Source organism: Phacochoerus africanus, chromosome 1, assembly GCF_016906955.1.
Source record: "Phacochoerus africanus isolate WHEZ1 chromosome 1, ROS_Pafr_v1, whole genome shotgun sequence".
Lineage (NCBI taxonomy): Eukaryota > Metazoa > Chordata > Mammalia > Artiodactyla > Suidae > Phacochoerus > Phacochoerus africanus.
Genome location: NC_062544.1, coordinates 27,719,897 through 27,746,424, shown reverse-complemented (window position 1 = coordinate 27,746,424; position 26,528 = coordinate 27,719,897). Strand labels below are relative to the sequence as shown.

The 26,528-nt window shown below is 37.6% G+C and overlaps 1 protein-coding gene across 6 annotated transcripts in view; it reads left to right on the top strand.

Moving 5' to 3' along the window:
* Positions 1–26,528, top strand: part of FBXW11 (F-box and WD repeat domain containing 11) — a 124,394-nt gene that overhangs the window by 9,294 nt on the left and 88,572 nt on the right. Inside the window, exon 2 of one of the 6 annotated variants that reach the window (XM_047787956.1) lies at positions 248–411. The exons of the other annotated variants lie outside the window; for them this stretch is intronic. The gene's annotated coding sequence lies outside the window, so the exon portion shown is untranslated. The remainder of the gene's footprint in view (positions 1–247; positions 412–26,528) is intronic. 6 annotated transcript variants of the gene reach the window in all.

The following is a 26,528-nucleotide window of genomic DNA, read 5'->3' as shown; positions in this document are numbered from 1 at the left end:
ATTTGTCATGAATAAATATTAACGTTAGGGATGTTTCCTTCTTCACTATGTAGACTGTCTTATCCTCTCACCACAGAGGTGAGCAGTGCTACTGCAGACCTTTTATTACCAAATAGCAGGGGTTGTAACTTTTTTTTCCTGTGCCTCAGATCCACCACTCCATTGACCCTTCCTTCCATTTCTTGGTGGCTGTCCTTTGCCGCTGGTGCCATGGTGGGTGTATGGATTGCTTTCTGTCTTTCAACAGTTACCGAAGTGCATGTTTGGGATTTTGTTGAAGAAAGCTGGATACAGTAAACGGAAAGAATCTTGGAAGCTGCTTGACTGCTGTCTTTTCTCAGACTAGTCTGAAAGGGAATACTTCCCCATTCATTCTGGATTGGTGGATCTGAAGTACAAAATATTGTCCAGGTAAGCAATAACCCTGTATTGTTTTGTTATGTGGAACTCAACTCACTGAGAGAAACTTGAATTTCTTTACTTTTTTCCACTACTAGAGAAAGGGAAAAAAATGTTAGATATTTATGCTTAGTGTTCAGGTTTGAGTGCAGTTTAGTGAAGGTATTTGCTAGTAAAAACTTAGTTTCAGTGTAAGAAGCACAGTTTTTTTCATTAAATAGGCCCAAGTGGTTTGTAGTCATAGTCTAACAGGGAATGTAGTACAGTAAGCAAGGGGATTTTGTTTGGGGAATAGCTTGTAAAATATGGAAAACGAATGATAATTTTGTGGCATTATCTTATAATTTATAGTTGATAACCTGGTCAAAGTAATTTTTTTAGTTAACATGTAAAGTGGTGGTCTCTTATTCTTAGAACCCCTGGAAGGTCTTCTCAGAAAGACTTACTAACTGTAGCTACTGTTTATTGAGCATCTACTAAGTGCCAGGTGCTCTTGTAGGCTCCTTACACATATTTCTTATATAGGTGACACATGCTTTCCGTGTATTTTTTAGATAGTAAAATGAAGCTCATGAGCAACGTAAGTACGGTTTGCCAGGGTCATATGGCTAGTAAATGGCAGCGCCAAGCTTTCAGCTTAAGTCTCTGTGTCCCCAAAGCCCTAGCTCTTTCCATCTGACTACATTTGAAGTTTGTACTTTAACTTTGGGATTGTCTCACTGTCTGTCTCCTGTTAGAACAAGGTACAGTTTTCGACAGTGGGTTTCTACTGGGACAGCTCATGATGGATCGTTGTTTGGCATGGTATTTTAATGCTATCTGGTGCTCTCCCTGCTTAGTGAGAGGATTGGAAAGTCTTCAGTCGGTTAATCAAGTGAAACTAAAGGTCATTTTAGGGAGTGTAAGAGAGGTTGTGCATTTAAATGTCAAAATGTGTTTTATACAGGGAAGCATGATTTGGTCTAGTAGCCTTTCAGTTCCTCCTTAGTTTTTATTGGTTGTTTAAATAGCTCAGTAGCTTGTAATGTAGACTTCTTTTGACCTGTGGTTTGTCAGCATTACAAGTAAGACATTGTCAGGCCACTCATGACTTTTACTGGTATTTAATTACTTCACATTACCCATTTCCTTTAATCTTAAAAATTCTTTTTTTTTTTTTTATCGTAGACTGACACTCTGGCTTGTTTTATTTTCATTCATTTACGTTTGTGAATGTTTCTCCTAGGTGAGCAGTTTTCACACTTGTCATGTGAAGACCTGTCAGGGTGTTGGTGGTGGTAGTAAAAATAGTAGCAGTTAGTACTTACTGGGCATCTGCTCTGTATTGAGCACAATTCTGAATGCTTTACATGTATAAACTCATTTTCACGGTCACCCAGTGAGATAGGTACCCTGATTCCACTTTACTTACCTGGAAATTGAAGGATAGAGTAGTTGGGCAACATGGTCAAGGTCACACATTTAGTAAGAATCAGAGAGACAGAGGTGAGATAGGAATCTAGGCCGTTCAGCCTCAGAGAATGGGCTTCTGATGTCTGTGTCTCATTTAGAGTATCACCCAATGATAACAAGAGAGGCAGAAATCCGGAAGACTAAAACTATATATTCTGATTTCAAGGGAAAGGAAATCATTGTTGTTGAATATCTATTTCGTATCTTCTGTAGAAAAGAGTCTAGATCACAGATTCTGTGTTAGCCATCCAAGACTATCTATCAGGCTCTTTCCCAAGAGGACTCAAGGTGGGGTTCGTTTAAGATTATCTTCCAGAACAATGCTGTCCCAGTAGAACTTTCTACAATAACGGAAATGTGCAGTATCTGTGCTGCTCAATCTGGTAGCCACTAGCCTCATGTGGCTATTTTAAAATGTGGCTCTGTGACCAAGGAACTGAATTTTAAATTTTAATTAATTTAAATAGCCACAAATACAGCTTTAGAATTTACCTTCATCCAAGGTCTGGTCCTGGATTTAACACCCTTAGAAATCTCATCTGGTCAGCATGCCGAAAACCTTATCCTGCGGTTGGACTTAAAGTCATTAACCCGCTGTACAAGACTAATGGGTAAAGCCAGTATTGCAGTTTATTCATATATATTCATATGTGCACGTTGTCATGATGAATATGACTTTTCTGATAGCTAGATTTGCTAATTAGGTCCTACGTAATATTGTTTCAAAAAAGAAACAGTAGGGACCTGAAAACTCAAGCCAAAAGACTTTACCTACCAGGTCAGATCATAGTCAGGTGGTTAAGTTAGCAAGGACTTGACCAGGGAACGGGCTCGAGACTGAGAAAACATCATTCAGCTATCACTTTGGGGGTGGGTAGTTTTCCCTTTTCTTTTTTTCTTTTTCCAGCTTCTCTTCTTGCCTTTACTTCCCCAGTCCTTTTCTGATTACGCCATTCATTTTAGGCATGTTAATACATTCAGCCTGAATGCACTCTTATAGGTCTGGAAAGTGCTTTGTGTTCCTTAAGGCACCTTTATCGCCGTTAGGATCCATTTTGCATTCATTTTTGTCTCTAAGAAAGCGGTTGAAATTTCTTCGCTTTGCCATGGCCTCTTTCTGCTGAAACACACTTACTAGCTTATTTAGTTTGGTCATATTGTGTAGGGTAGACTAGGAACATACTCAAAAAATATACCTGGTGGTACATTGTCTTTGTATTACCTCATGTTATGGAATGAGCTTTTTTTTCCCCCACTTATTACACCATTACTTTGGGACTTGTTCTTGATCCTTCTTTCTTCAAGTAGAAAGAGTGACATAGCCAGATTTGCATTTTAAGAAGTTAACTTTGAAGGCGTGTGCGAGATGGAGACTCAGGCAGGGGGACCAGCTAGTTCCAGTGAGCAATGATGAAGGCCAACCAAAGCATTGACAGGGTGTGGTGGAGTGGACTTAAAAGAGATGTAGGTGGTAGGATCTACAAAACTTGGGCATTCGTTTTAGGAGTAAGAGATGGATGGAATATAGTATGAATTTTAGATTTTTGCCTTGGATGCCAGAATGGCTGTTTGTTCTCTTTTCCAAAATAGGGAATACTAGAAGAGCAGACTGGGCGGAGTTGTGGCGGGAGGAAAGAATGAGTTCAGTTTATAATGGATTTGAGTTGACTATGGGTGAATCCTTTAAAAGGAGAAATATCTAGTAGGAATATTGATCTGGAGCTCACTAGAGAGAGCAGGGATAGAAAAATTGGGGGGATATTATTTAGCCACAGGGGTATCTAACTTTACTCAGTGGAATTATAAGATTACCTAAAGATTGAGGAATATATATCTGTGTATGGAAATGCTAATATAAAGCAGTGAGCTACAACTAAGATTATGAGGTCAGATGTGGCGTTGATCAAGAGATGTTATCACTCTCTCCTTTCCACTTTGATCTGGGGGTTTTTACAGCCTTTTCCCAATCAGCAAATTAGCCTATTATGTTTGGATTGTGATTTTTTTCCCACTGTAATAGTTTAATTAACAGAGGTACAGTTTTTGAAATGTGTTTTTTAAAGCACCATGTTATCACTACACATCTTATGTACATTTATCAAATTCATTTCTTTGCATCTGGTGACAAAAACAAAGGAAAAATAACCTAAACCGTGAATGTTCTTGATCAAGCATGAAACGGGCAATGAAAATTTGCTCTTCTGTCCGCCTGTCTCAATTCCTGATGTTTCTCATCTAGCTCTGATGAGTGTGATTATGGTATTTTAAAGACGCATTTTTAACGTCACACCATGAGACATGAGGCCTAAGTACAAGCCAGCTGTTTAATCTACTAGTTAGTTGAAGAAACAGTGAACTGTTCAGGTGCTGGAGTGAAACTTAGCTGTGTAGGAATTATTGAGATGGTGGGTCAGTCCCGTGTGGCATATATTTAAGAGATTTTTGAGGCAGATTTTTACTGTATGCTATTTTCACCTTTTGCACTGACTTTAGACCCTAATTCCCGGGTGAGCTTATGTATAACTCCACTGTAATTAGGTTTTGGTAATGCAAGCGTGGCGATAGGAAGACTTCATCACAGCTGGAGTCAATCAATACTTGAAAAACTTTTTTGAATACACTATGATGTCTATGGTACACAATCCATAAGGTGCAAAATGAGTGAAATACATAGTAAGGAAAAAGTCTTCCATTCTCTTTAGCTCCAGCTACTCAACCACATTCTTGTATAGCCTTCATATGTAGGGGTTTGTGTGCTGTACAGGTGGTTCTGCACCTGATTTTTTTTTATATATATATAAAATATGACACAGTACCTTTCATATCAGTTCCTGAAGAGTGCTCAAGTTTTTTGAAGAGATAATTTAAAAAGTTGCATGCTGATTTGTATGTGTTATATTTTGTTAAACCAGTCTGGACTAAAACACATAGAGGTTATTCCAGTCTTTATTTGCTGTTATACATAATGCTGTAAAAAAATAACACCTCCATTTCACATATGGAGGAGTATGTCTTCAGGACTGATTCCTGGGAGTAAGGGCCACTTGATAGGTGCTTTTACAAATCTGATAGACAGGGTGTTCCTGTCATGGCGCAGTGGAAACGAATCTGACTAGGAACCATGAAGTTGTGGGTTCGATCCCTGGCCTGGCTCAGCGGGTTAAGGATCCTGCGTTGCCGTGAGCTGTGGTGTAGGTGGAAGATGCAGCTCGGATCTGGCATTACTGTGGCTGTGGTGTAGGCTAGCAGCTGTAGCTCGGATTAGACCCCAAGCCTCGGAACCTCTATATGCCTCGGGTGTGGCCCTAAAAAGCAAAAAAAAATCTGATAGACATGGCCACATTGTCGTTAAACGAGTCACATTACAACAATGTATACTCTCACAGGTTTTGTTTTTTGACACTCATGGTGTTACATTGGTTTTAAGCTGGTTGCTATTTTAATTGTTCTCTTTTTTTCTCTCATAACTTTTTATTATGAAGAATTTCATACATTTGTGTATATATATGAAATAATATGTTAAATAAATATATATTAATATGTAAAATCAATATATTAAATAGTTGGGGGAAGCAGTATATATTAATATATATAAATTAATATATATTAACTAGTTAGGAAAAACCAACAAACACCTATATACTCTCTCCACCTAGTCTCAGCGATTGTTAACATTTTGCTGTATTTGCATCATTTCTCTGCTCCCTCCTCGGTCCTCCCTTCTTCCCCTCCTCCCCCACTTCCTCCATCTTTCTTCTCCCCTTTTTGTCCTTCTCTTCTCAAATACATGCTATTTTTTGTTGTTAAACAATTAGAACTAAATTATAAACATGAAACCTCACTCTAAACATTTTAGCATGTATCTCCCGAGAGTGACAGTTTCTTTTTCTCTCTCTAAAAACACAAACATGCATACTATATATGTATAGTTTATCTATATGTCCATATATAACCATATATTAAATGTAGCCATATATTTTGTTTTATATCTATAACTATAATACTGTTTTTATATCTATGAAAATGAAAGTAATTCCACAATACAATAACAAGTAAATTTAAATTTTCCCACTTGTCCCAAGAATGTCTTTTCTAGCACTTTCCTTTAAGAAACAAAAACCAGGAGTTCCTGTCGTGGCACAGTGGTTAACGAATCCGACTAGGAACCATGAGGTTGCGGGTTCAGTCCCTGCCCTTGCTCAGTGGGTTAAAGATCCGGCGTTGCTGTGAGCTGTGGTGTAGGTTGCAGACTCGGCTTGGATCCCGTGTTGCTGTGGCTCTGGTGTAGGCCGGTGGCTACAGCTCCGATTGGGCCCCTAGCCTGGGAATCTTCATATGCCGCGGAAGTGGCCCAAGAAATAGCAAAAAAGACCAAAAAAAAAAAAAAAAGAAAAGAAAGAAACAAAAACCAGGATCCAAACAAAATATTTTTGTTTGCATTTAGTTGTGATGCCTCTTTAATTTTTTTCTTTTCAATAGTCCTTTTGCCCTTTTCCCTCTTTTCCCAAAATTGATTTTTTTTTAAGAGTAAAGCTCAATTAGTTGTCCCATAGGGTGTGTAACATTCTTTGCTTGTTTATTTCCTCATGGTGTTATTTAATTTGTTTCTCTAGCTTCTATACTTCCTGTAAATTGGAAGTTGAGAAGCTTGATTGCAGCCTATTTAAACATTTTGACAGGAATGCTTCATCATAGGTGAAGTGTACTTTGCTTTGAGTCATGTCTGGAGGCACTTAATGACAGGTTATCCCATCATGAGCTATGCTAAATTTGATCCCTTCACTGAGGTGGCAACAGCCAGATCTCTCCATTATTAAGATACAGTTTTATCCTCTGTTATTAGAAAGGAGTCTGTGGGACAATGTTTTGGCACCTTGTAAATATCCTATTCCATTACAGCCCTTGCACCCAGTAGTCTCAGCATCCTGATGCTGAAATTATAGTTAAGATACAGTTAAGTTATTACAGTATAAGATACAGAATTATGGTTTTCTGTCATTCCAGCTACATTTATTAGCGAGCATTCACAGAGGCCAACCCTGTTTCTCCTCCTTCTTTTTGTGTATCACCATACTCTCATGGACTTATATTTATTCAGTTTGTTAACAATCAGTTACAATCTTTCTTTTTTCATTTTTTAACTTTAACTGAAGTATAGTTGATTACGATATTGCGATAATTTCTGCTGTATAACAAAATGATTCAGTTATATGTGTACACACATCCATTCTTTTTCAGATTCTTCCCATACAGATTATCACAGAATATTGGGTAGAGGTCCCTGTGCTGTACAGCAGATCCATCCCCATTGGCCAGTCATTACCTATACCACAGTGTGCATATGCCAATCTCAACCCCCCAGCCCACCTCCCCACCCCCTTTGGTAACCACAAGTTTGTCACAGTCTTTATTGATGTTCAGTTTTGGCTAATGAGGGTCCCTTCAAGGTAGCTTCTGCTCCCTTTTGACATGAGCCCATCAGTTTTGGTATGTTTCTTGGCTTTCTACCTTCCCTACACAATCAGGAATCAGCCATTTGTTCAAGAATCTCTGGTTCCTTTTAGTGGGGGATGGTGTTTATAAACCAAAATCAATACTGTTGAGTTCTTGTTGCTTCTAGATCCTTTCAGTGGCTAGAACTAAGAAGTATATCCTGCACAGGAAACTCTACCCAATATTCTGTGTTAATCTGTATGGGAAAAGAATCTGAAGAAAGAATGGATGTGTGTATACCTATAACTAAATCACTTTGTTATACAGCAGAAATTATCACAGCATTGTAAATCAGCTATACTAATTAAACTTTAAAAAATAAAAGGAACCGTAAGCTCTTGTTAGTTCTTTTCTTTTGGTCTTTTTAGTGCCGCCCTTGTGGCATGATGAGGTTCCCAGGCTGGGGGTCGAATTGGAGCTGTAGCCGCTGGCCTACACCACAGCCACAGCAACATTAGATCTGAGCCATGTCTCCAACCTACACTATGGCTCATGGCAACACTGGATCCTTAACCCACTGAACAAGGCCAGGGATTGAACCTGTGTCCTCATGGATGCTAGTCAGATTTGTTTCTGCTGAGCCACAGTGGGAACTCCTCTTGTTAGTTCTGATTCAAATTTAATATTACAGGGCTCTTTTCCTAAACCTGTTAGCCTTTTGATTTTCAAAATCTAAGGGATCATATCTATGTAATGGCCATCCAGTTGAAGTACTAATTGTTGTGCAAAAAAAGGACAGATAAATAGCTTTAATTCATTCATTATTGAGCATGTAATTGAACAGGTAGTGTGTGGTAGTGTGGGGAATACAGAACAAAATCAGATATGCACCTTGCTTGCAGAATCTTGCTGTCTCTTACACTAAAAAATATAATGTGAAAACTGGTCAGGATCATGAGAGATGGACATACAATGTGTGGGAGCTATGGAAAAGGAGGGAAATTTCATAAAGGAAATTTTTAAAAAGTTACACTTTGAGGCCTGAGCAAAAATTACACGTGGATGTGGATGTGTTGGGGCAGAGGAGGGATTTCAAGGCAAAGGTAACTGAATGAACAATAGCTGGCAGGCAGTCACCCCACTTGTCGGGAAGAACAGGCGAGGAAGCAATAGTTCTGTGAATTGTTGGAGTGCAGTTTGCATGAAGTGGTTGAAGCAGATAAATTTGTAAAGCAATTATAACCAAACCTTGGGCTTTATCCTTTAGGTCATAAGTTACAGATAAGTAGTCTGTGGATAAATAGAGATCCATAGATGTATTTTATTTGGTCTGCATAGTTTTTTTAAAAAATTGAGACATTTCATATCAAAACACTAATTTCTGATTTTGCCTGAAAATTGGAACTGAGTAGTGGCTGCCTTTTTGAGTCTAGGCTTTTACTTTCCTGGTCACCATAGCTCTTAAAAGGCCTTCTTTACTTTTGAGCTTGTCATCCCTTGCCTGAGAGGAAGGGTGAGGGTGGTGGGTGTGGTTTGAGAAGAGAGGTGACTTGAAAGTTTGAGCCAAATCTGTGTAGTCAGTTTGGAGGATGCAGTGGAGCAGGGAGACCCATTAATAGACTGTTGAACTGTTTCAGGGAAATCACAAGACAGAAACAGATGGTATGGAAAAGGAGGAAATAAGACATTTTAAATGTAGGATACTTAGATTGTATTGATACAAGAAGTGTGTGTGTGTGTGTGTGTGTATTGAAAGGACTCTAAACCAGACTCTATTAAAACATGAAGTCCTGTTTCTAAAAAGCTTTGCTTTCATAAATCAGTTTATGGAAGTTAACCACAGTTTTTGGAAGTTAATCACATATTTTTATAATCTGTTGGTTAATTTTGGAAGACAGTAGTAATAGTTTCATGCATTGTCACTTCGTTTAGTTTGCAGTATGCAAATAAGTCTTCAACAAAGTTTGACTTTGACATGGCTTTATTTTTGAAAGTTGTGTATAAAGTGGATATTTACATTGTGATTTTAAAAATCACTTTGCTTACATTATGAAACTCAGTTGTCAAGCAAAAATATTAGCAATGCTAGTACTTATTTTCAAAGTGCTGGCTGCTTGTATTTAGTTTTCCCCACAGTCTCTGCAAGAATTTAATCAAAAGGATAGTGAGTCAATCAGGAACTGTCCCATAGACTTAAAATTATATCTTTATTAAAACCATATATAGTATTAGTAAGTGTTTTGGAAATCTTCCTTGTCTGGTTGGGGCATGATTTTATCCAGTCCCATTGCCAATGCCATTACTCCGGATATTTAGGAGCACCCCCCCAGCTCAGATAATCTGAGGGAAGGAGACATGAGGAACATGAAAATGAGCAGACTGGGAATGAGAGTGACTCACCCGGACAGGAGCCACACCTGGATACTGATTAAAAAGCTTCCAGCTTCAAGGGATGATCAAAGATTCGTTAAAGGGCATTTGTATGTGTGTGTGTACATATATATATATATATATTTTTTTTTTTATTGTGTTTAACTTACATATAATACAGAGCACAAATCTAAAATGTACAGCTCAATGGGTTTTTTTATGTATGTATACACTACACTGTAACCACTACCCAAATCAAGATGGAGAACATTCTAGAGCCCTTTGAGGGCTTTTATTTTCTGTGCCTCACCCAGTCAATAAACCTTCCCAAAGGTTTATTCTGACCTCTTTTACTGTAGGTTAGTTATGGCTGTTTTTGGATTTTAAATGGAGTTATACAGCATATACTCTTGTGTTTTTTACTCTACTCCTTGCTATTATGTGTGAGATTCATCCATTTTTGTTGTGTTTAGCAGGTTTTTCCCCAGTGCATAATTCCATTGTATACATAGTCTATGGTTTGTTTATCTAACTGTTGATAGTTAGGTTGGTTCCAATTTTTGGCTGTTATTACGAGTAATACTTCCAAGGTGGACATAAATACTTGGTTCTCTCAATTATAAAAAACCCAGAGTGAAATTACTGGGTCAGAGCATAGGTATATGTTTAGTTTCAGTAGATTTTGCTAAACTGTTTTCCAAGCGCTTGTGCAGATTTTCACACTCACCTCTAAAATGGAGAGTTCCAGTTATCTCTTGGTTTTGCCAATGCTTTTCGTTTTAGCCATTCTAATGAGTGTGTACTGGTATCTCTGTTGTGGTTTTGCTTGTTTATTTAATCAGCTTATTGATGTATAGTTTACATGCAATAAAATGCACTCATTTCAAGTATACTGTTTGAGTTTTGAAAATAACCACAATCAAGATAAAAAACATTTCTGCCCCCTGAAAACTTCCTGCAGTCCCCTCACCGGCATCCTTGGTCTGGGTAGCTTGCTTTCTATTACTGTAGATTAGTTGTGTGTGTTCTAGAATTTCATATGGATGGAATGGGTACAGCACGTGTATACTGCATTTACTCTTAGTATGTTTGGCATCTTTTGCCCAGCATGCCTCTGAGATTCATTCTGGTTGTATGGGTTGTTTGTTCTTTTCTCTTGCTTAGCAGTATGACATTATGGCAAGTGTGCAACAGTTTTGTTTATCCTTCTCCTGCTGATGAATATTTGGATTGTTTCCAGTTTTTGGCAGTTAGGAATAAAGCTTGCATGAAGACTTGTGCTCAAATTTTTGTTTGCATAATTCTTTTCTCTTGCATCTACCTAGGGTGGTTTTGCTGGGATAGAGTGTAGATGTTTGTTTAGTTTTTCAAGGAACTGCCAAATCTTTTCCCAAAGTGGCTGTATATACTTAAAGTTTCTCCAACAATATATGGGAGGTACAGTTGCTCTACATCCTCATCAGCACTTGACATTGTTGTTCAATTTTAGCCATTTTGATAGGTGTGAAGTAGTATTTCATTGTGGTTTTAATTTACGTTTCCCTAATGACTAATGATGTTGAGTGTTTTTTTTCTCATGCCCATTGAGTATTTAGATATCTTGTTTAGAGAAGTGTGTGTTCACATCTTTTGACTCTTTAAAAAAAATTGGCTTGTCTTTTTCTTATTGATTTGTGGGAGCTCTTTATAATAGACTAGAAATAAGTTCTTTGTCAGATACACTTATTGCAGCCATCTTCTTTTCTTTTGGTTTGAGTTTTCAATGTCTTAATATTGTCTTGATGAGCAGAGGCGTTAATACTAAGGAAGTCTAATTAATCAATTTTTTCTTTCATAGTTACTGTTTTTTGTGTCCTGTTTATGAAATTTTCTCCTAGTCTAAGGTCTTAAAGATACAGTATCTTCTAGAAGCTTTATGGTTTTACCATCTCAAAATAATTGTTTTTTTTTTTTTTGTGGTTGAGATCAAGATTCATTTTTACTTTCCATGATTATCCAATTAGCCCAGTACAGTATTTGCACATACATTAAAAAACTACTGAAAAATTGTTGAATAAGAAACTTATATTTTCTTTTTACAGAAGTAGTCCATATTTATTATAGAAAAATTGAAAATAAAAATTTTGTAAAATAAACAAAAAGAACAAAATGTTCCCTTGATAACTGCCATTAATATTTGGTATAGTTCTTTTATTTTCCATACATATTTTTTTCTTTCATGTATGTTTCATGTTTGTTTTTCACACATAAAATTATTTTGCAAACTGCCTTTGAAACTCAGCAGTGTTTGTAAGGTCTTTCTGAACCATTTTGTATTTCTTTATAATATTTTGAAGGGGTACCTAATATCCATAAATGTGCAAATGGCTAAGCTGCTCTTTTATTAACATTTATTTCTAATTGATAGCAACTTAAAGCTGGGTTGCTCTTTCTTGTAGTTTAATCTTTGAACAAATCCTTGGGGTAAGTTCTAAGAGGTGGAATTGTTGGGTCAAAGGGTGCACACATTTTTAAGAGCATGTGTATTTTATGTAGCCAGAGGTTTTACCCACTGTTAATACCACTGTTATTTATATGACCATGACACATCAGACCAACCATATTATATGAAAGGGCTATTTTCTCCATGTTTATGCCATGTCAGGGTAGTAATAATTTTTTTAAAATCCCAATTTGGTTAAAGAATTAAAAATTGATTTCTTTAAGTACTAGTGGCATTGGACATATTTTTCGTGGGTTTGTGGCTGCTTATGTTTCTTTTGTGAAGAAGCGGAAATGTTTAGATTAGCTGTCGTTCTCCTCTGCTGATTGTCCATCCAGGTGCATCTGGGGAGTGTCGCGGAAGGAAGTCACGGGGTGAGGAACTTCTGAGTTTGTTGTGGCTGGGGCAGTGCCGCCCTTTTTGATGAAAATGGCCATTTTCGTTAGAAGCCAGCTGTAGGAGTGTCTGATTTACCCAGCAGACTGTGACAGGCTTAAGCCAGGTCCCTGCCCAGGCAAACCCCTGGCTCCAGGTGCTCTGCATGGAGCTCTAGGATTGGTCACGTATGGCCTCCCTGACAGCTTTAGGGACACTCGCTCCTACTAGCCTTTGTGGCTTTGAGCTCCAAGGTGAGCTTCTGCTGGGAATTCCTTCCACTTCTCAGGTAGACAGTGAACCCTATTTCCAGTCCAGTTTTTTTCCCTTCTCTTCTTATTTATATAAATTTCTTGAAATTGTCTTCTATATGTGGAAAACACCCTTGAGAGGTTTCCAGTGCCACTGTCTTTTATTTTGATGGTTGATTTCAGTTGTATAGTCAGAAACTCCAGCCTTGACACCTCTCTTTTCCTCCTGAGCCTTGTCCATTTTTGCTCTTTTTCACCCTGGTTTTCTGTCCTTCAGTCACATTGATTTTCTCCCACTCCTTCCTCCAGTGCACCAGATTCTGTCCTGACCTAACAAGCATTATGGTCTGTTTTTTGTTATCAGGGAGGCTTCACCCTTAACTCTTTTCTTGCCCGTTTAACCTCTGCTTGTCTTCTAGCTTGTCTTGTGTCTGGGTCCCCTAGAAATCCCTACAGATGAGATTCCCTTTGTCACATTCTTATAGCAGTCAGTTCTTTTTCTTCACAACTGTTAACATAATTGTAACTGATACATGCATAATCCCCACTAAACAGTCACTCCCTTATTAAGAAGGTAATTTCCATGGGGGCAACCTCCATCCTATCTGTCATATCATATTCAGTTCTTAGCATTTTCCCAGCATGTAGCACAGTGCATGCCATCCGATTGCCCAGTTGAATGAAAGAAATTTAGAAACGCAAATGAGAATTACCATCTTGAATCAGATGTACTTTATTTTTTTAAACGATTTTTATTTTTTCCATTATGGTTGGTTTCTGGTGTTCTGTCAATTTTCTATTATACAGCAAAGTGACCCAGTCTCTCTCTCTCTCACACTCACACATACACACACATTCTTTTTCTCACATTATCCTCCATCATGTTCCATCACAAGTGACTAGATATAGTTCCCTGTGCTTTACAGCAGGATCTCATTGCTTATCCACTCCAAAAGCAATAGTTTACATCTATTAACGCCGATTCCCAGTCCATCCCACTTCTTCCCCTTTCCCCTTGGCAACCACTAGTCTGTTCTCCAAGTCCATCTGTTTCTTTTCTGTGGAAAGGATCATTTGTGCTGTATATTAGATTCCAGATAGCAGATGTACTTTAAAATGAATACATTCACTCCATTTAATGCTTGTGTTTTCTGTTTCAATGTCATCTCTTAGTTTTATTTACTTATTTTTTATTTTACTTCAGTTTTTTGACTGCTCTGTGGCAAGTGGAAGTTCCTGGGCTAGGGATCCAACCTACTTCATAGTGGTGATCTGAGTCACTGCTGTGACAACGCCAGGTCCTAAACCCACTGCACCACAAGGGAACTGCAGCATCTCTTAGTTTTAAATGACTTGGTCGTGAAAATTAAGCTGTTGGCATCAGAAACTCTTTTCAGAAGATCAAAAAGCATAGCTTCTCTCCTTTCTGCCTCTAACAGATATTAAAACCTATCATTGATTTCTGCTCTGTCCAGGTAGTCTTATCTCACTAATACTTCAGCTGTCATTTTCAAGGAGTTGTCAGCTGCTATTAACTGCTAACCTTTTCTTTCCTTGGCTTTCCCATCCTTTCCCCCACTGCCTTTTGTGTGTGTGTATATGTGTGTGTGTGTGTGATTAATAGAATCACTATTACTGGGAGTCACTTCCTTAGGTCAAGTAAATTTAGTGAGTGCTGAATCTAATCTCTTCCTCTTGAAAATTCACTTGATAGTTGTCATTTTAATAATATGTTTCCCAGCATTTCCCAAACTTTCTGACCCCAGAACTCCTTTCCTCCTTTATTTTGCTTCAAAATGATACAACCCAAGGCTATTCTTTACTATGTTTGTGCATTTCATTCCAACTCCTTTTATTCACCGAAGGTTCTTTTATCACCCTGCCAAAATAAGGAGGGAGGGAACTAACACTTGTTAAATGCTGGATTTACTTCTACTATTCCTTTTAACCTTCACTGTAACCTTGAAAGATAGGGTTATTTTCCACATTTTAACATGTGAGGAAATGAAGGCTGAGAAGGGAATTATTTTTTTGCTCAAGGTCACATAGTGAATCTTTCTCTTTCTCCGCCTCCACCCCCCTTCCTAACTATCTCTACAAAGCATTGTGCTCTTTCTCATTCCTGCCTAGGGTAAGAAAGGGCACACTCTTCTGATTATTTTAGATGCCGCACTTCTAGCTGTCACCCAAGTTTGAGGAGTGTTAGGTGGCAGCTTGGGACTCAAAAGACCAGAGACTCTAGGTTGTAGGTGGGGAGTAGCCGATTGTCAGTATTTGGGGAGATTGAGAAGAAAAGGGGGGAGCCTTGACTACTCCTGCCCAAACTGCCTCTGTAAAGCTCTCATGCTTCCTTTCCTTCATCATTCATTTCACCCTTAACTCAGTCTTTTCTACTTTATTGGAAGTCTAGAGTGGCTTTTAACAATAGTGTAGTAGCTAACTTATTGAGTGCCTGCTTTGGATGTAGCAGGTGTTGTACCCGTCTAAACAGCCGGCTTGCTTATTAAGGTCATTTACTGTTAACCTGGGATCTTAACCTACCTCTGCCTAAGGTTCTTTTTTTTTTTTGCCTTTATGAATTTTTCATAAGGGTAACTGACCCTAAGCTGTTAAAATCTATGAAATAATGGGTTTGATATGCTAGTTGTATATTTGTTATAGTATGTATTTAAATTAGATGTATAGCAATTTAACATGAAAACATTCTTATGTGTCACCAAAAATCACCTGAATATTAACCTTGGGAAACATTGCTGTAGTCTACCCTTTTAACTTTATTTAACTTTATTCATGAATAGATCAGTATGTGTCTGTAAAAGATATGGACTTAGAAACAAAAAACTGTCTAAAAAACACACACATACAGAACACACAGTTCCATTATCATAGCTAAAAAATTAACAGTAATTTTTAAATACCATATAGTGTTTGTATCTGTCTAGTTGTCTCCCAGATAATTTTTATTTTTTTGTCTTTTTAGGGCCACACCCATGGCATATGGAGGTTCCCAGGCTAGGGGTCAAATCGGAGCTGTAGTCACCGGCCTACGCCAGAGCCACAGCAATGTGGGATCCGAGCCACGTCTGCAACCTACACCACAGCTCATGGCAACGCCGGATCGTTAACCCACTGAGCAAGGGCAGGGACTGAACCCGCAACCTCGTGGTTCCTAGTCGGATTCGTTAACCACTGCGCCACGACGGGAACTCCAAGAACAGTTTTATATTTATAGAATAATTGAGCAGATAGTACAGAATTCTCATATCCGCCCCCTGCATAGTTCCGCCCGTTATTAATATCTTAGATTCCTATGGTCATGAGCTGATATTGATGCATTAACTACAGTCCATAGTTGATTCAGGCGTCCTTAGTTGTTACCTCATGTCCTTTTTCTTCTCCAGGATCTCATCTAGGATCCCACCTTATATTCAGCTGTCATGTGTCCTTAGGCTCCTCTTGGTGTGCCAGTTTTTGATGACTTTGACAATTTTTAGGAGTACTGGTCGGGTATATTGTATTGCTCTCTGTTGGAATATGTTTTGTTTTTCTCATAAATTTTTTTTGGTAGTTTGTTTTTTCAGTTCAGGAGACAGACTTGGTTCATACATTTCATAGAGTTAATAGTCTCTCAAATCTCTTTTAATCAGTAAAAATTGCCTCTCCCTTTTTTTCTTGGCATGTATTTATTGAAGAAACTGAATTGGTCATTTGCTCTGTATAACGTCACCAAATTTGAAGTTTGTTCATTATATTCTTATTAGGTCTGTGTATTCTGTTCTCATTTGTATTTCTTGTGAATTGGTAACCATATCCAGAGGTTAATCTGTTTCTCTATCAATTAAAAAACAAAATAAAACAAAATCAGAGCTCGTGCTCTCTCCACTGTGCCATGGTGCTTTCTTATTTTTGTGATAGTTTCTCTCCTTTCCAAGTACATCATTCTTTTTCTTTTTGCCTCTTTACAGCCCTACCTGGGGCTATGGAAGTTTCCTGGCCAGGGGTGGAGTTGGAGCTGCAGCTGCAGGCCTATGCCACAGCCACAGCAACACTGTATCCCAGCTGCATCTATAACCTACACTGAAGCTTTCGTGGCAATGCCAGATCCTTATCCCACTGAGCAAGGTCAGGGATCGAGCCCACATCTTCATGGCCACTATGTTTGGTTCTTAACCTGCTGAACCCCACTGGCAATTTCTGTACGTCATTCTCGAAGAAACAGAACTTTTATGCATTGCATTTTTCTGAGTTAAAAACTACATAATTTATTAATGGTAGATAGAGAAGCAGTAACCTGGCTGTGGGAATATCCACATGTGGTTGCCAATTTTGCTAAGGACGGCAATGACACATTTTATGGTGTTGACAATCAGTATTAGAATTTTATTCCTACAGTTTTAAAATTTGTCAGCTTTTCCTTTTTTCTCAGTTCAGAAATATGACTTTTGCTACTGTTAGTATATACTTAAATCTTACTTTATAAAAAAAACAAAAGAATTTGAGTGATTACAGTGACAGTGTAGGAAGCTAAAAACAAAGTGGCTAAATGAAGATGAAAAGAAAAATAAATGTAGGAAAAAAAGATGAAAAGTGATGCCAAATGCATAGAATAAGGTTAGTTGTTACAGGAGAGGCACAGGTTAGGCTCTGCTTGTAACAGCAGTGTTCTGTGTCCGTAGCAGTTGCAGGACTTTGGTAATCTTAGATGATAAGTATATTCCTTGCTCTAAGGTTATTTATTCATTTGGTGTTTGTACTTGGTCTCCTAACCTCATTGCTTATTTGGAATGAAGCGCCTATGAAGAGGTGGGTCAGGTTTCTCAGTATTGGGTTTCAGGGCTCTTTGGAAAATCAGGACTCATTTTTTCTGTTGTAGTCTGTTTCTGCATTCTTAGTGTTTTGTTTAGCCTATCCTATTATATATATTTTTTTCTTTCTTTAGTATTTGTGGTGTAGGATATTCTTGGAACATTTAATTTTGAATACTTTTAGTAGAATCAGATGACTTCATGGAAAGTAAATATAAATTTAAGAATGTTTCATTTATGGAATATCATATCTTTAAGACCATGGCCATGTCAAATACCTTTTTGGCTTTGCCTTTTTTACTTGAACTAAATAGTTAAGGTTTGTTATGATTTTTTTTCCAATTGAAAATGCAGAAATCCAGAATGTGTACATGCATGTGTAACGAGGTCACCTTGCTGTACAGTAGAAAATTGACAGAACACTGTACACCAGCTATAATGGAAGAAGTAAAAATCATTATAAAATTTTTTTTAATTAAAAAAAGAGAAAAAAAATGGCAGAAATCCCAACTTAAAGCTGGCTTAAGTTGAAACAGGGAATTTATAATTTGAAAAATCCAGAGGTAGATGTGGATTGAGGTTTCTTCCCTAGAATGTGGTCCCTTCTAGTACCAGCTCCAGACTCTACCTTGGAGCCTGAGGGTATCAGCAGCTCCAGCTTTCAACCTGTGTTCAGGCTCAGTGGGGAAAGAGCTTTCTAGTGGCTCCCATAGAAGTCCTGGGATTCAGCTTACAGCATGTGCTTATTTCTCAGTTACCTGTGATTGGGCGATATGGCCAAAAAAACAAGTGTCTACCATCAGCCCTTTAAAATTACAGCATTATATTTTTCTGTAGCCTCTGAATCAAATTTTTGTTTTGCATGTAAACTTTCTAGACTTTACATGTTAATTGTTTGATACTTTAACAAATGCTTATTGAGTTCCTACTTTGTGTATGCATTCTTAGGACCTGAAAACATTACATTGTAAATTGGTAATTGCTTGTAATTATTTTTTATAAATTATTTTGGAAATAAGGTACAAATTTCACAGGGAAATTTATTACTTTAAGTGTCTTCCTGTGGTTTATAGACCAATTTTTGGTTTTTGAATTAGATTAGTTTCAAAGTAAAAGTAATATTACCCTTTCAACCTTTTTTTGCTCACATCCCAGTCTTGGTATCTGTTTTTATAGTTTCTCTTTAGACTTTCAGTTCATCACTTATAAGAAATATGGATTCTGGATTTTTTTTTTTTTTTTTGGTCTTAAATGCAGCAGGAGATGTGCCTATGAGATTTGTCGTCTTATGCTCCTGTCAAGTCTATATTCTCTCAGCATTAATGAAGAATTTATTTTGATGACATCTGTGTTCTGTGCTTTGTAGAACATCTTGACTGACTGTTTATAGCTGAGTCATACAGAAAGTTACTAAAACGATGGAGTTGAACAGGGTTTTTGACAAAGAAGTCCAATATCTCTTACATTTATATGGGGCCTTTACATCTTACTTCATTACTTCCTTTGTGCGAGAGCTTGCAGAGTGTCACAGTCTACCTGTGTTCATATAGACTTCTGCAGAAGGAGTCCGTAACTTAGAGGTTGACCTTATCGTAGCATGTGTTTCGCAGCAATTATCTGCTGTTGAGACCAGGTGCTTTCAAGTGGGTATATACCAAAAGCAGCATGTGAGAGATTTAGAGGACCTGGGCTAGAAAAATATTTGAAGGTGGACAAAACGTTCTCTATAAGGTCCCTTTCAGCTCCAGAATTTTAATGAAATCTCTAGCTTCAAGCAGTGAGAACTCCCCTTACCCAGTTGCCTGCAGGAAACAGACAATGTGAAGGGAATCAAAGACATCCTTGCTGTGCAACAAGCAGCAGGCATCCTTGCTGAGGCAGTCCTAGCCCCTGGCTGAAAGACAGATGCATTTGTTCTTAGAGCTCAGTGGATTGTGAGGCACACAACTTCATTCTTATTCGAAACTGAGGTCAGCTTAGGGTATGAGAACAATGGACTGAATGAGAAAGTAGAACAAGTGAAAAGTTTAGTATAAATTTAATTAAGGGATGATAAATCCCTTTATATCTGCTGGCTTGGACAACTTTTCATGCTGATCCTAGCTAAGGAAGCAAAATTTTGATTACCATTATTTTCTAAATCACTGTGTGTGTGTGTGTGTGTGTGTGTGTGTGTGTGTGTGTAAAGCTTTAAACATTGGGACTTTACCAACTTGGAAAATGTGTTTCTTTGGAATAGAGGTCTAGGTCTCTGAAAATAAATATGCATTTGAGAAATGAGCAGTGTTTAGAAAGTATTAGAGGACTTGTTTAAAAAGCGTAAGGTTTGAATTCAGAAGGTTTCTTAGCGGGATCAACTTTCATTCTGTAGGTGCCATGAAACAGGAGGCGTATTAGATGGTGGAAGCTTAGAAAGTCTTTGGGAATGATTTTTAAAATACCATTAATTAGTGGTGTTTAAGTTTTAATACTTTTGAAAGCAGTGAAACTGCATTCCTTTATAATATTTTATACTTTGGAAATTGAGCCATCTTTCTCCCTTTAATGAACTGGGAAATAATGCAGCATTATTTCCAGAAATAATTTTGATACCAGAATATTTAGTTTTGAGATTTCTTGTGAGGTCTTTTGAAGCATTTAGTGTACTGGCAAGTTCAGTAAACTTTTTTGAATGAATAATCAGTTTAAAATGAAAAAGTTAAAATAGGGTTATGATGTGGTCTGACTATAATTGAGTCAAATCCATTAAAAGTAGATGTAATAATATTCCTTAAGTCATCTTCCTGACAGTGATATTTCTTCCCAGAAAAAAAGAGAATATTCATTATATCAGGAGGAAAAAAATGTTTTCACTTTCTATATGTCCTAGTGTTCTTTTTAAAACATGGTGAACTTTGCACTTTCATGTAAGACCATGAAAGTAGGGTAAGGATTTTGGCTCAGTATCTTGTAAGGCAGTCAGATCTTGTGCAGGCACTTCTAGAAATTCTCTGATTAAAGGTTTTTGGCTTTGTGAGAATTGGTAGAAGGTCTAGGAGGAGGTGCTGCTAGCACCTGTGTCTGGATTGGTAAAGGAAGGGGAAGTTGGTCTGACTCAGGGTGGGGCCAGATGTCCTGGTATCGATAGTGAGAGCAGATGTCTTTCGGTTCTCAGAGGACATCTAAAAACGAGATGAGTTTTTAGTTCTCTCACCTGAAAGTCCTCTCAGCTGTCACGCAGTAGGGAGTGTGGATTGTCAGATATTTAGAAGTGGTAGCTTCATAAGACCAAACACCAATACTAAAGAGTTTTCTGGCTGGGTATCCTCAGCTATGTAGAAGCCACAGGCATTGAAGTGAATTTTGGGTTGTGTCTTGTCACCTCGGAGTGTAATCAAACTCTGAGAGCCAGCTTTCTCACCTGCTCTCCGCTTTCATTGGAGAATGGCCTTGAATCATGGGACTCACGGGAAAAGTTGCTAGGACCAGATCCCCAAGTAACAGTGTAGAAATGCCAATTACTCAGTTATGAGATGGCCTGGAGGAGAAAGGAGTGAGAAACTTGACGAATACTATATTGCCAATTGTATAATGGCGTCATTGAAAAAAATTACGGTAGACAAAAAGAATAAAGTAAAAATCACCTGTATTCTGTATTTTTATATGTATTTTATATCTTATTAAATAAAATGGGATCATAATATAAGTCCTGATTTTTGGCCTTTATTCGCGTATGGTCTTTTAAACTTTTTCAGTGTATTGTAACTTTCTTTTCATTTGTTGTAAACTTCTAGGTCAGTAAATATACTTCTATAATTTTATTTGGTGGACACATAATATTCTGTCTTCTGGATGAGCTATAATTTAACCAGGCTCTGTCATTGGGAATTTTTTTGTTTGCTGTTTTGACAGTGATGTGATGAACATTTGAGCTGTATTTTTAGACGTATCCTTATTTTTACCTTTAGTATAATCTCCTATACATGAAATTGCTGAGTCACTGGTGTACATGCTTTTCAAGTCTTCAATATGTATTAATAAGTTGCACACAAGAGGTTGTGCCAATTACGCTTACATCAGCAGTATAGGTGAATGGCTAGTAGGTAAATTCGAAAATAAGAGGAAATTGTTGCTTTAGGGAGTTTAATGTCCAGCAGAGGAAGTGACAGGGAAGAAAGTAGGGATTTTGGGGTCAGATGGAATTGCAAGTCTGCTGCTTTTGACCTCTGTCAAGTTATTTGATGTCTCTGATCCTTAGTTTCTTCTGCTTTAAAACTAAGATACCAGAGGTAGAGTACCAGTTAATGAGATCGTGATAGGTGTATAGTGTCTATCTGGCACATAGTAGGCACTCTGAAAATACAAATTTGCATCACCCCCTTCCCAAATTATCCTTTTTGGGGGGGTAAATTTTCATTTAACATTTTTTTAAATGAAAACGAGGTTAAAATCATGGTTTAGTGGTCTCCCCTAGTCCTGAACAGTGTTCCTAATTGGACCAAAGATGCTAAAGGACTACAGAGGTACTTAGTTTAACTCTTGTTTAATTCTCTTCAGTCTCAGGATTTGTGGATCTTGGATAAACCCCATTGGGACTGCGTTCAAACTGTTCTGACCTGGAGCTTGCTGGTGGAATCTGTTCCTTCTTGGCAACTAAACTTCAGACTGGTCCTAGTAATACTGAGGACCCGGGTGGCTATGCCGGAAATAGATTATTTTGTTACATCCTGTTCTGTGTCGTGCTGCTTAGAATAGAGATTCCGCTTCCCCCTCATACATCTAATCCTTCCTCTCTCCAGCTTCTGTAAGAGCTCTGAAAAACCCGGTGACATGTTTGAATCATGGCTGGTAGTTGTGAAGAGGACAAGGATGATTTTTTTCCTTTGAAATTACTCAGGAATAAGCTGTTCTCATTGTGAAGCCCACTTCTCTTTCTGAAGGTCACTAGGTAAAATATTTTTCTAGCACTCAGCATTTTAACTTGTTTTAAACTATAGGTATTTGAGATAGACTCATTAATTCATAGGAAAAGAATTTGTTTTTATTTAAATTGTCAAGCTACTATTTGTAACTTATAGCAACTTATATAATTAGTGATATAATTAAACAAAAGTCAAACATCAGTTGAAATTATGCATTATAGTGTAGTAATAAGTACTATAGTTCATTAGAGAAAAATTAGAATATAAAGGTGAATAAAAATTAAAAAGAAAAATTACTCTTTATCCCTCTTCCAAAGATAACTGTGAAGATCCATTTTAGTTTTGGGTTCTGGTATCTTATTTTAGATAACTATCCAAGATGAGATAATTATCTGGACATTAAAGGTCTTTTCTTTCTTTCTTTTTTAAATAGTAGGGTTTAAGGGAAGTTTGGGCTCTGGTTTGAGTCCTGATTCTACTACATTTGGTTAGATTTGAGTCTCTAAAACTTGGCAGAAAGTAAGTTTCAGCTTTTCTGTTTCTTTCTCATTTCATTGCCTTCTTTTCCCTATGTGCCTTTCTTCCTATAACGTATTTCAGCCTGAAAGTACCTTATGGTTTATTATCTATAAATATGTAGTTCTACAATACAGTTGCTAAGAATTCAACTATTAACTTTCTTGGTTATATGTCACAGGGTTCCTGTCAAGTTCTATTACAGTAAAATACCACTATAAGGAAAAAGAAAGCCTTTCACATATTGAGGCGTGGACCATGTTCACTTCTTTAAAAGGCTTTGAAAGATATCTTGAAATTAGGAATTAACTTTTATTCTACAACTTGATGATTGTATTATTGTTCTTGGTTTTAAAAACAATACAAGGTTGTTTGGTGACAGTTCGTTGTTTCTTGTAGGTTGCCCGTCAAATATTTTAAGAGCAGGAGCCTACATTTCTAATCTTAGAAGACACTTTTAAAAGCTTTGTGGCCCTATTTTTGTTACAACTACTTCTGCCTCTTAAAAAGCAACAGTCTGAGAATTCAGACACAATAGGATAGTTCTTCCTTTGGATTAACTTTAATTCTTGCTTTATTTGCTTTGAGATGAGGACAGCCTCCAGCAGAAACTGAATGGACACTCTGTAGCTCTGACATCCAGGTTTAGAGAGCTAGAGTTCTATAGTCTTCTTGAGCCCACCTACTGTATCATTCTTTCTTCAGGACCAAATCCCCACTCCTGGATAGAGATTCCCAGTGGAGGGTGTGTTATCACCAGATGGTTGCCATGAAATAAATCCCTTTCGCTCCTTCTATATTTGGTAGCTCCCATTTCATTGTCATGGCACTCTGTTTTATATCCTTATCAGTACGGCAGAGTGGGAGTTTTATTGGAAAAAAAGAACCTAGATTGCATATTGACTTTAGACATGTACTTCCAAAGGTAAGAGCTGGCCCTTGTGTCTACTCTTTGTAGCTCAGCTGAAAGAAATTTGCATTAGTTGTAAAGTAAATATGAGAGAATGCCTCATAAACCCTCGAATAATCAGTAGACTTAATCTCTGTCACACCTCTTTAACAGGCTCTTCTGCTGCTGCCAAAGGTCATGCCTTTGCTTAAAAGCATTTAATAGTTATCTTGTCTCAAGCAGTGGTTTGAATATTAAAGTTTTTAATGTCTCATTTGAAGGAATAAAACAATTCTAAACACTCTTATTTCACAATATCTCTAAAAGCATACATGGGTTTTGTAGTTTACCACTTCTCTTTATTATTGTGTTATTACTGAGCAGACTTCTTTCTTACTGCATGTGGCAAATGTTTCCCACCTGTTCTGGAAACATAGCGTCTTTCTTTGATGCTTCCTTCAGTTAGCTTGGTTTTGACTCAATAATCGCTTTATTTCCTACCTCTTAGTCTGAGAACCTCACCCCTACCCTTGCCAGTGTGTTGCATGACCTGCTTCTGTCCCTCTGACAGATATTGCTGGAACAGTATGGATGCTGAGTTACAAAAAAAATCTTGTACACGTTGATCAAAAAAATTGGACCGCGCATCTTGGGAAGGATTGGCTGTTCACTGGTGAGCTGTAGTGCACAGTATAAGAGCTGTTGTCCTACAGGATGAAGTCTTAAGTTTGATGGAATGGTATAAGGGAGGCCTCTGTGATGTGGCCCCTCTTTATTATCTCTCTAAGCTTTCCTCATCTCATACTTAAATGCTTTAGGCATGTGAAATTAATTGTGGGTCCTTGAATAGGATGTGCCATTTCTTAGCTCTTTGGCTTTGCTAATTTATTCTGCTTGGAATCTCTCTCTCCTTTTCTCTTGGATGTTTCCTACTTATCCTTTATGGCTTAGTTCAGGCATCCTCCTCCTTTGAGTGTGTTAAGACTATATGTGTGTGTATGTGTTGTGTATACACACTGTACATTCTCAAGATTCCCTCCAAAGAGCTCCTGGAGGAGAATGTCTTAATTATATTTCTGTCCATAGATAGATATAAATTCAGAAAAGGTTTTTTGTTTTTGTTTTTGTTTTTGTTTTTCTTTCTCTTTTTAGGGCTGCACCCACGGCATGTGGAAGTTCCCAGGCTAGGGGTCAAATCGGAGCTGCAGCTACGGCCTACACCACAGCCAGAGCAATGCTGGATCTGAGCCACATCTGTGACCTACACTGCAGCTCATGGCGATGCCAGATCCTTAACCCCCTGAGCGAGGCCAGGGATTGAACCTGTGCCCTCATTGGTCCTAGTGGGGTTGGTTACAGCTGAATCACAACAAGAACTCCCAGATAAGTTTTCTGTTAAATACTATTTAAGCAACTCAACTTGGTTATCTCAAGCATGATGATAGGAGGTAATGGTTTTGTGAGAAGTGGTTTAAAGAAAAAAAAATTGGGAGATTTACAGAAAACCTATAATAAGGACTATTTCTAAATCAGAGTGACATTAGAGGGATGATTAACATAAAATACCTCTTTGAGTAGGTTTTGAAAGAATTGCCTCTTTGAGAAGGAATCAGGGCAAGATATTCAAGACAATTCCATCTAGACACAGACCAGAGTTAGCTTTTGTGAGTTCTTAAAGCCAGCCAATCAGAGGACAAGGTGCCTGCAGCCACTTTTCCCTTTTGATTTGTGGTTCCTATGGCAATAGGAAGAGAGCCTAGGACATTTCTCTCCTACCTCTTTTAATAACTTTTTGCTTTTGAAAAGTGCCAAAAGCTATTATTCTTGTCTTTACTGACTTATAGTGTTTCTCAGCATGGTGGCCCTCATTTTGGTTTTTGATTATATAGTGAGTATGACAAAATTAATAAGCACTATTAGTTTCCTTGATTAATGTCATTTTCTTTGGCTATAGAATGTACAAATATAATCAATCTAATTGAGTATTTGCTGTTAATGTTAGAAACCCATGTGAATCATTTCCTGTTCTCTGTGAACAACCCTAAGTCAGAATACTGGTCATTACAAGTAGCTAAATGTGAAATTATAACAAACATTTCTTAGAGGTTTTTACCCCTGAAAAGCCTCTCTTTTAAGCATTCCATTGTAATACCCCTGAGTTTCTCTTGAGCTCGAGGCTGAAGTCTCAAGAGGAAAGAGGCTTAGTTTGTATTGTTGGCTTAATAAGTAGGTCAGTAAGTGTTTGTTAAAATTGGTAAATACCCATGGTATCGGGGTTAAGTTCTTCAGACATATTTTAACAATGAGATAGTGTTCCAAAAATTTAAAGATAGACCACTGTTAGCTCAGAAAAAGGAGGAAAAAGAGGGACAATAGTCTGCATTGTGAATATAGCTCATATGAAGAAATCTTTACTCAGTTAAGGATGATGGATAATAGTTACTCCACAGTAGTCAATGTGGGTTTTCAAACGGGTCCCTAAATCTAAAATTAGCAGCTTCAAGAATCAATTACTGCTTGTGGTAAGAGCTGCATTTTAATGCTCCTAGGTTGATAAATATGGAGCTTTTATTTTTAACCATTATTTTCAAATTAGATCAGTGTCTTCTTAGACCATTAAACCTAAGAGGAACCTTATTTAGGCAGCAGATATAG